The 9928-nt window shown below is 41.0% G+C and overlaps 1 protein-coding gene across 2 annotated transcripts in view; it reads right to left on the bottom strand.

The window, feature by feature from the left end:
- The window catches only part of DCUN1D3 (defective in cullin neddylation 1 domain containing 3), a 24369-nt gene extending 14546 nt beyond the window's left edge, over positions 1–9823 (bottom strand). Inside the window, exon 1 of one of the 2 annotated variants that reach the window (XM_085302202.1) lies at positions 9470–9823. The gene's annotated coding sequence lies outside the window, so the exon portion shown is untranslated. Of the gene's footprint in view, positions 1–2716; positions 2852–9469 lie in introns of those variants that run through there. The other variant, XM_085302212.1, reaches the window with a different exon arrangement.
- Between the last annotated feature and the right edge of the window lie 105 nt (positions 9824–9928).

Here is a 9928-nt window from a genome sequence, read left to right as displayed (position 1 = left end):
AAAAAAAAAAAAAAAAAAAAAAAAAAAGCCAACAAGTGCATTTAATTGTCTAGTAGTGACTGCATGTATTTAATAAAACTCAGGAACTCTTTTATAGCCAGAACTCATTTGTTGAAAGAGCCATTTTATAGAACTACTTCACTTTTTGATGTATGAAAAAAGTACCATTAACACCACTGATGTGCATTATTATACAAAACATAGAGCATGTATTAAATACAACAGACTTAAKTTCAAACTTTTGTTAAAAGTAAACACACACTTCCATATACTTACACAAGTTCCAGCAAGAAGAATTAATTCCTCACATAACCACTCACTTCATACTACCTTTGCCAGTCCACAAGCACCAGAGCGATGCTACCCAGCAAGGCATAATTTGGGTCTAGAATGTAATTCGCTTTTCTCATTCTTGAGCACATTCTTCCCCACATTTATTTTCCCATGTTTCAGTCGATCTGGCACTTAGCTTCCTGGCTCTGCAAATGTAACTAAGGAGGTCTGCTAGTACCCAATCCAGAAAACAACTGAGCAAGCTCTGGCAAATCTCGTCTGCTCTACCATACTAACAGAAATACCCAAAAGTCTGATTTTTACAGCTCTGAGTACACCTAAGGAGCAGATAACAAAAAGCTGCCTTTTTTTGCAAACATTCTTTTTTTACATGAGAACTACTTTTTCCTCATGGCAGTTAGTATGAACATTAGCTTGCTCCGTGCTCTCTTCAGCAGAAAGCAGGGAACACATGTAGCAGACAACYGCGAAACAAACTCCTATTGTACACGCCAGTCTCCCCACACGCCGAGTTCTCCCTGAACTTTGGAGCCCTTTGTGTAGATTGTGCTGAGCGACCAAGAATAAATCCCAGTTCACATCAAGGCTGTTAAAACAAACAAACCACACCACACCACACCACCCCGGGGAACAGGCATTCAGACGCTTCAAGAACCCTACAAACTGCAGGGTGGTATTTTTGCCCACAATACACTCACAGGGCAAAAACATTTCTCCACTGAATCTTTTTTGGATAACTATCCTCCAAGATAGATATTCCAAAAAGCCACTTCCCTTTGGAGTTATACTCTCTGCTTCCAAACCTCACCTCCACACAAACAACACCTGTACCTCTCCCTACAGCCGCACAGCTCTCTCAGAGCCTGCCCCAGCTGACAAGGCAACAACATGTGACACTGCTGAAGGGTGACTGGAGCAGCAGCACCAATCGCCTTAACGCGGTACGGCCGCGTATGAGTTCTCGCCTCTCACAGGGGGAAGYACAAGCTTGCTTTTCTTTCTATTTCACCATAACTTCACATGAATTTCCATGAATTTAACATGTGACACCCCGGGTTAATTTCTTGCAGCCACCTGCAACTAAGAAAGCTCTTTCACAGGTAGGTTGAGGGCTGACGAAGAGACGAGAGCATCGCGTGCTGCATGGCCCTGTTCCCCCTGGTGCTAGCTCAAAGGCAGGAGAGGCAACATCTTAGACTCTACATTTTAAAAATCAACGTCATGGCAACAACATGCAGTCCAGGCTTATTTGGAAGAAGACTAGGAACCACCTAATCTACATTYCCATATGATTCCTATAAAATAAGCCGTTGCTTCTAGTTTGTAAGTTCAAAAAAAGCTGAAAGCTGATGGAGTTAAGGTCTACCTAGCAAGGGCCAAACATTTTCCAGGGTTACATGAAGTAGTTTCCATGCTGGCTGACCCAGAGATATACACAGTCTAGACCCAGGAGCCAGAAATATTAACATCTGCTAGAATTGTCAGCTACAGTCCTTCCCCCGTTATTATTTTTATTCCACTGTGTTGCACACCAACTGACACAGGCATCATGGCACAGAGCCATCAAGCACTACAGGCAGCGAGAAATAATTCAGCTAGTTCTGGAACTGCTTGCAAACAAAAATGCTTTCACTTTTTAAAAATACAGTAGCAAGCGTAAACTCTTACGATGACACTTGATTACAGTATGTGAAATAAGGATTTAGAACGAGTTACTAGTTAAAAAAAAAAGGTCATCATAGCTACAGCAGCGTGTTTTGACTGACTTTAACCTAAATCATGCAAGACAAACATGGCAGGGGCAGCAAGAAACATCAACATCTTTGCGGCACGAGTTTTGATTCACCTGTAGGTCAAGCTTACAAGGATAGAGGCAYCTGCATGATCACAGGGCGTCCCTCCTTAGCAGTGGCGAGTGAGGTGTCACTACCAACACAGCTCGGAAAGCAGGGCGGGTTGTAAGTTAGCAATCCCGCTCTGCAGCCCAAGGGAACAGTAAGTGAGCAGGTGGAGTGCCCCCTTGGGACCATCGGGACCTTTGTTTTGCTCTCCTACCACTTTCTGCACCTGCATCTTCCATCCCTCTGTGGCTTTGACTCTCGAGCACAGGCAGGCAGAAGATCGCCTTACAGACACACTGCTGAGCCAAAGCGGTTATAGCCCTGAACGCTTGTCTGCAGCAGCTTCTCCAGGAGGAAGAGCTGATAATGTTCTCACAAAAGGCAGCTTTCTTTGCTTTTCTGTGCRGAACCTGTGAAGAATTAGCAATATAATTTCACTGTTCAGCAGACAGAAAGCAAGTATATGGAAGATTTTATTGTTATTAGTGTTTTATACTGCAGTAGCAAAGCACTCCTAGCATGAATGAAGCTTGTATCAGCAAAACCATCCCTTTTTGAGAATAGCTTATTGCACATCATACCCTGCAGTGAAACTGTCTCAGCAAAAGCATTCTGCCACCGTTACAATGGGTACATCATGGGCTTTCACCAGCACAGAGAACACCTCACCACATCCCTCAATGAGAGCTGGGCCAGCAGAAGGCTGTAACGCAGACTCGCTCTGCGTCTGTAGCTGCAGAAAACACATTTTTGCAAAATTATTTAAGAGGAAGTATAAAAGCAGGAAAAGCCTGCTGCAATTAGTTAAAAAAGTGAATTGTAAGGCTTCCTGCAGTTCAAGAACCTTTCAGGGAACTACAGCCAAGTTATGATTTCAGGAGAATACTGAAGGCAACTTCTGTCAATCGGTTCCAAATCAGCTTAACAACCTATTTCTGATTAGCCCTGCTTTGAGTTTTGGAATCAAACTACAATACTGGGAATCCTGATCAAACTGGATAAAGTTTGTCCCTACAAAACACACTTGGTCTCCAAATAGAAGCCAGTCATATGGATGCATAAAACGGGAGCAGCAGACACACACTTAGGTCCCATTCCCTGACTAACTCTGCAGCCAGCTGTGCGCAGATTGACCATGTAGAATTTCAACAGTCTCTTGGGAGAAGGCTGAGCAGCAGTCAATTGGGAGAACCAAGCTGTCTGCAAAAGAAAGTTATAAATCCTTTAATATTATATATTTCACCTTTTGAGAGTGGGATGACTTTTTAGGAGTACTGTACTTTCTAGAGAGCAAATCCAAGAAGAGTTTGATGAAAAATCACTGGTCCAGTTAGCTAAACAGAGCATAATCTTAGAAGAGTAATGTAATGTAAATAAGCTAGTGAACCAGGTCATACAGCAGCAGTACTTGTTTTGAGAAGTGGATTTAGGCTACGAGCAAGGCAGCAGGCAGAGGGGAAACCAAGGCAGTCAGACCATGCGGCCATTCAAGAGCATGTCAGCAGTCTCGGCAGTTTCAGTAAAGATGGAACAAGAACCCAAACCAGACTCCATCCAACTTCCTAGTTAGTACATGTGTTAACTACATGAACAAGCTAGGTTTTTTATGTTTGTTTGTTTTTAACTACACCTATCTCAAACACTGTCTTACCAGCTTTAAAACCCTCCATCTATTTAAAAACTAATTATCAATCCTCCCTCTCTCCCCTCAGATCCTCCTCAAACCCCACAGACTCTCAAAGTCCAACACTTTTTCAAAAGAAAATCATCACCTACTGATTCTTCTCCCTCTGATGTGCTGATGATTGTAAAAGAATAATACATCAGCTATTTTCCAGGGTTCGTTAGAAAGCTTTTACACAGCGTGACAGACATTCTAGCACTTCAGTATGTATTATGAATATCCAGAGCAGTACATGCCAGGGAAGAGCTACTCTGTGCTCAGATACACCTGGTTCACATCACTACTGCAGAGCCACCAGTTACGGAACCAACAGAAACCACGTTCCCAGGATATTTGATGCAGATGCATAGTGCTGTATGCAGAAAGTTGCTGTAATACAAACATTTAGGTTACTCTCTCTTTGTCAATTCTATAAATTAATCTACAGAAAACTGCACCTATCCTGTAGCCAAACCAGAATAACTTTGAAAAAACAGGTGTTTTTTCAAAGACTACACTCTACTCTGCAGTTAAAAAATTACTTACTTTTAAACAGAGTTAAGTGTTTGTGGATTTTCTTTTGCACTAAGTTTAGCAAGCAGACTTCACCCTGAAAAGGTTGAGACACTTTCATATGTTACGTTTGGCTAAATATAATTTAGGAAGACAACAAGTGATCCCCTTTACAGTAAGATATGTTTAAAACTGTAATGTAGCAAGCAAGTAACTTTGTATTTCTTAGTTTCCAAGAATGAAGAAAGTTACACTTATAAAACAAGAAAGAAAGTCCTCCTACTAGTTCTGGTTAGCAGTGCCCCATCTCCAGAGCAGCCACAAGAACCTTGGGCCACAGAGCAGTCCAACAGGCCTGTGAAGGTATGAGCCTGCAGATGAGAGTCAGAGTGCCTCCTAAGATCAGTTTTGGCAACCGATGATCACAAGGAGTTTACAGAAGTCTGCTTGTCATCTTAAGCATAGCATCATTTACAGGCTGCTAGCCAAAACAATCATTCATTTCATATAGTTGTGTAGGAACTTCACTAGCAGCTGACCATGCAAATATTGGAATAATATTTAAGTTATACACATGGAAYTGTTTTAAATAAAAGTGAGCTGAAATCTAAGTATTTTAAGAGCTTATATTTGGATTTGTAAACTCTGACTGCAGTTTTTAAAGCAGAAAATATATAAAACCTTACCCTGCAGAGACCTCGGTTCTCTCTACAAACTTGAGAATCCTGCTTCACCTGCTACAGCAAACAACAGTAACACCTTACGCTGTACAAACAGTGCAGTCGTATTCAGATGTTAATTATCTCAAGAGCTTCAAACAGAYGAGAACCTCTGAGTACCTGAACTCATGTCTTCAGCTATAACAGACTCTCAGCTCTCTTCCAGAAGGCTGGTGGCAACATGCATATTTTGTTAATACACTTTTACTTATCTTTCATTCCATTCAGAAATTTTTTGTTTAAGAAAATTGACATGCTGTGCAGGTACTTCATCCTGCGTCCCACACAAACTACAACCATAAACTCTAAACATAGGTAACTGTGCTTGAAACTGGTGTGTTTTGTATAATCAGACCTTCGGCATTTCTTGACCACCCATCACACTTAAATGATGAATCAGAGTACTTGAGACTCTTCGTACAGACTTATTTGTAATAGAAACACACAAAACCAAGTTTTTGAACATCTCAGTTTTTGAATCTATTGCTAAGCACATATGCTTCCTATAATCATGGGTGTTAAGATTATTTTTCTTCCTCCCTTTAAATTTTAAAGCAAAGGGATGAGACTGACATTAGACATTTCAAAGTGGCAAAAGGAAAGGTTGCATTAAATTACAAAAACACAGAGTAAGAAGAACTGCCACTTTTTTGCTGTTGCTTGGATGCAAAAAAAAGATTTCGGTATTTTTCAGGACCACATAATCCTCACAGTCTAAAAACATTTATGTTCACTAAATAGGAAAAGTGAGGCAACAACTAACAATGCCTGTCATATTATCTTTGGCTGTCTGACTTTTGGGGTATAACAGAAACAGTGACTCAAGCCTGACTATAGCATTCTCACATATTTATAAATAAATTTTGTCTCTTGTAAAACAAACAATCCAGAAGAAACAGCATTTACAACTAGTTTGTGAGACAGGAGAAGATTATCGTAGCTTATTCTCTTTACTGGAATCCTATTTGATCCTTTATATTTTTGTTAGTTTCTGTACAATATTCCTACTGCTATAAAAGAGTTCTTTAACATCTATGATTAACTAGTCTCTCAACCACAGATCTTCTAGTGGCAAAACACAGCAATTAAATAACTGTTTCCTAAGATCTGAATTCTCTGTTTCCTTCAAGATACAGATCACTTGACCAGAGAGCTGCTCCACTACACACACAGATGAAATATAAACATACTGAGTCTAATCGTGTTCATTCTCAGATCATCTTTTGTTGCCTTATTTTCTCTATTCTGATTAATACTGAGACCAGAAGGCAAAAACATCACCAAGTTATCCTACGAAAGCTTCCTACAGTAAGGGGAGGGATTTCTTTACATTGACACAACAAAAAAAAGCGGKGGAGGGGAAATACTTCTGCAAGGACAAATGAGAGCTCCCCTTTGGTTTACCAGCTACCATCAGCCCTCAGACTTGCTCGCCAAAAGGCGGGTTGCCAAGAACCGAACAGTTCCAAAAAACCTCTCAGCTGATGGGTGAAGTTGAGGTACAAGTGAACTACGTGAGCACATCTAGAACACCTGGGTTTTCTGTTCCTGCTTTGGGACAGCTTCAGCCAGAACTGTGATTATTTGACTCACGCTATAAAGTAATAAATAAATAAATAGATAAATTTTTTTAAAAAGACACCTGACTGTTTCAAAAGACACTTGAGACAACGTACTGTATAGAAAACCATAGACAATTTACTAGCGTCATATGTTTACGGGGGGTAAATTGCAGATGTCTCTACCAGAAGGCAACATTTGCTAATATAAGACACCATGAAATCACCATTGTTTCAAGTCAAGTTACTATGTCATTACTGCTGAATAACTTAGAGTCAAGTATACAATTAATCCATGTCACCAATGCAGATAATCTGCAAACCACTGGAGCCATTTAATCTAGTGTTTTTAAAAGGAGGAAGGGGGAAGAGACAAAAGAAATTATTAGACATTCAGTAACCAGAAGACAAAGCCTATTAGTCAGCGGCAAATAAAGAAAAGGAAGCCAGCAAGATAAGATGCAGACCCCTAGGGAGAAAAAGCAAGAGAGAAGGAGGCCAGTCTGGGAATGCTGATGGAGGCTGTTAAGGGGTTCCCTTTCATCTTCTTGTGCCTAGCAAGTCCCTCAAGTGTTTACAGACTAGTCTTTCATCCTGCAAGAATCCTGGATAGCAATCTTCAGCTCTTGTCTTATTTTTAAGGATGAGGATGAATGAAAGTTCTGTTTTTCTAACAAAACCCATACCTTCACTTTTACAGTTTCTTTTTACCCAGAACAGAGAAGTACTTGTTATGTTCATTACTACAAACGTATGTGCCTAATAGAACAATTACATTATTTTTACACTTCACAAGTTCTTACAAACAGCCCAGTCCAAAGATGATGGGTATTCCATGGCTCTAAATTAATTGAATTGATCAACGTCTCCCCAGCACCAATAAAGAAAACAGACTGTTACAATCTGGAAAAGTTCTGAACAGTACTAGAGGTACTCACAGTCCTGCAGGCTTGGAACTGCACCTGTTCATATCCAATCCACCTTTGAATCACTTTCTGCCACATGAAACTGCAAGTTTACCGGATGTGAACATTTAGAACAGTAATATCTATCCCTCATTCCTCCACCTCCTTTTCATCCACTTTATATCCCCCTGCCCCAATACACATAGACAGGACACACAGAATTTTTTTCATGTTCCTTATGTTGAATCAAAGGAAGCAGCACAACCAAGCCTCTTCCTCATCCACACAGAAATCTGTTAGAACAAGTCCTTTTTCTTAGAAGTTCATCAAATGTTCTGGCAGCCTTTTTCCCCCGCAAAACATACTTCTCCAATTAATTTCAATAAAGCTCTTCCAAAATATCTGTTCTTGGTTGTGTTTCAAAATCACCTTTTAGTTCAGTTCATAACCCTCCCCCTTGATTTTTTTTTAACATAATCCATATTAAGTGGACAGAAGCAGAGTGTAACTATGAATGAACTTCCAAGCTCAAGAAATTTTAAGAACTTTAGCTAGAATTTGCTACGAACATGTCAATGTTCAACTACACAATAAAGCAAGTAACCGTACGGAGAAGGCATCAAATCCAGCTTCAGAGATCCAGGAGCAGATTATAGATCATATTGCAGGTCATCAGTCTCAACATGAAAACGAGTTTCAAAAGCCTCACATTGAGCTGTCAAGCAGTATCTCAACTATAAGTTCTTCCATGACTAGTTTTGCAAACTTGTTCAAGGATTACAATTATTCATGTCCACATAAAATTTGCTCTTAGGAAATAATCAGTATTTTAGAAATCTTTATAAAAATTGGTATTTCCTGTAAGGTTCTAATGATAGTCATATTTAATGAATTTGAACTAATTCAACACAGATCACAAGCTCTGCTTTTTCTGCTGACCTGCAGGAAATCTTTGCTTTAGACTGTGTGCTGCCTCTCACGTAAAGGGCTATGAAGGTTTTCTATATACTATTAACTAACATCCATCTTTAAAATCTTGTATCTTCCCAGCACAAAGTACAGAAGTGACAAGAATGCAAACCCTTTACTTTCACATGTAGCCTTAACCAAGTGACCATGTTTCCTCTTCTGAGAAGTATCTTATACCTGGAAAACATGCAGCAACAGAGTTGCAGGAGAGTCCAGATGTACTCAAGAAACACTAGTACTCCAACAGTCTGTCTTTCCACTGCTCACACAAATAAAACGCTAATGCCTTAGTTATACATTAACTGTTTAACAAAGAGGCTTTTAAATAGATAATAAGAATATTTCTAGTGCAGATGTCTTTCAATCATCTATTCTCCAACAACAGACAGACCATGCAGCAACACTAAAACTGACAGCGGSCCCTGATGCAAATTTTCAGAAATGTATGTCAGTCCTGTGCTTTTTTGTCTGTATCATTATACGCCTCTTTCTGAGCACTTAGCCTACTCCTCCTTTAAGTTACAGTGTAAGTAAGGCATTATCCTTTAAAAAAAATGTTACCAGCCGTGGATCACTGCTGTATTCCGACTCTTGGCATACGACTCCTCAGTTATCAATGTAACATTTTGAAGGAAAGCATATCAGCAGTGTTAACTATTTAAAGATAACCAGCTATTCTTTCCAACAACCACAGTGCTAACAGGAAAGGTATAGTCTTTAAACCAATATTTGCTTAAAACAAAAATTATGCCAGTTGCAACTCAGGTTGTTATGAGCAGCTTGTTAGTGTCACCACTGCCCCAAAGAGTAAGAGCGATTAGCACAGATTGCAGCTTTCACAGCACSGGTAAACATGTTCAGGAGAGGGAGACAAAGTTAAAATACAAAGAAATATGGTTGTGCAAATGCAGCATGTTCAGGTTATGAGAACTATCTCAGAAATAAGTTGCTCTACAATTTTATATCTCCGTTTTTTTTTTCCTCTCAAAACAGTAGGTATACGCACCTTCTAGCCTGACTCTTTTAAAGGCTGGGTATGACGAATATTTGGGCAAAGTAGATGATTCCTTCTGTCCTAAAGGAGCTGCCTTTCATCACAGAGACGGCTCGTTTACAGAGAGATGTCTTACGATCCTGTAGATGGCACACCCCAAAAGCCCAACAAGCCCCCGAAGTGAAGCAGCGCGGAGACTTCGGCAGCCACCCGAGCCAGCCGCGGACAGACCGACCCAGGGMACCGAGCGCTCCGCGCCGCCTAAGCTGCTTAAACGGCCTGCGAGCAGGAAGCCCGGAGAAACCAGAACTGGAAAAGCACCCCGGACCGGACCGGACAGGACCGCACCGCCCCGGGACGCCTCCCCGGCACCGCACCCGGCACCGCGAGGCCGCCCGCCGGCGGCGGCAGCTCCCAGGCCCGGCGGGGAGGAGCGGGGGTCCCGGTGCCCCCGCCGGGGGCGCCGCCGCG

This window comes from Rhea americana, unplaced genomic scaffold, assembly GCF_003343005.1.
Source record: "Rhea americana isolate MKP2758 unplaced genomic scaffold, rheAme1 scaffold_10, whole genome shotgun sequence".
Lineage (NCBI taxonomy): Eukaryota > Metazoa > Chordata > Aves > Rheiformes > Rheidae > Rhea > Rhea americana.
Note: the sequence above shows the minus strand (reverse complement) of the source record. Positions and strands in the feature narration are given on the sequence as shown.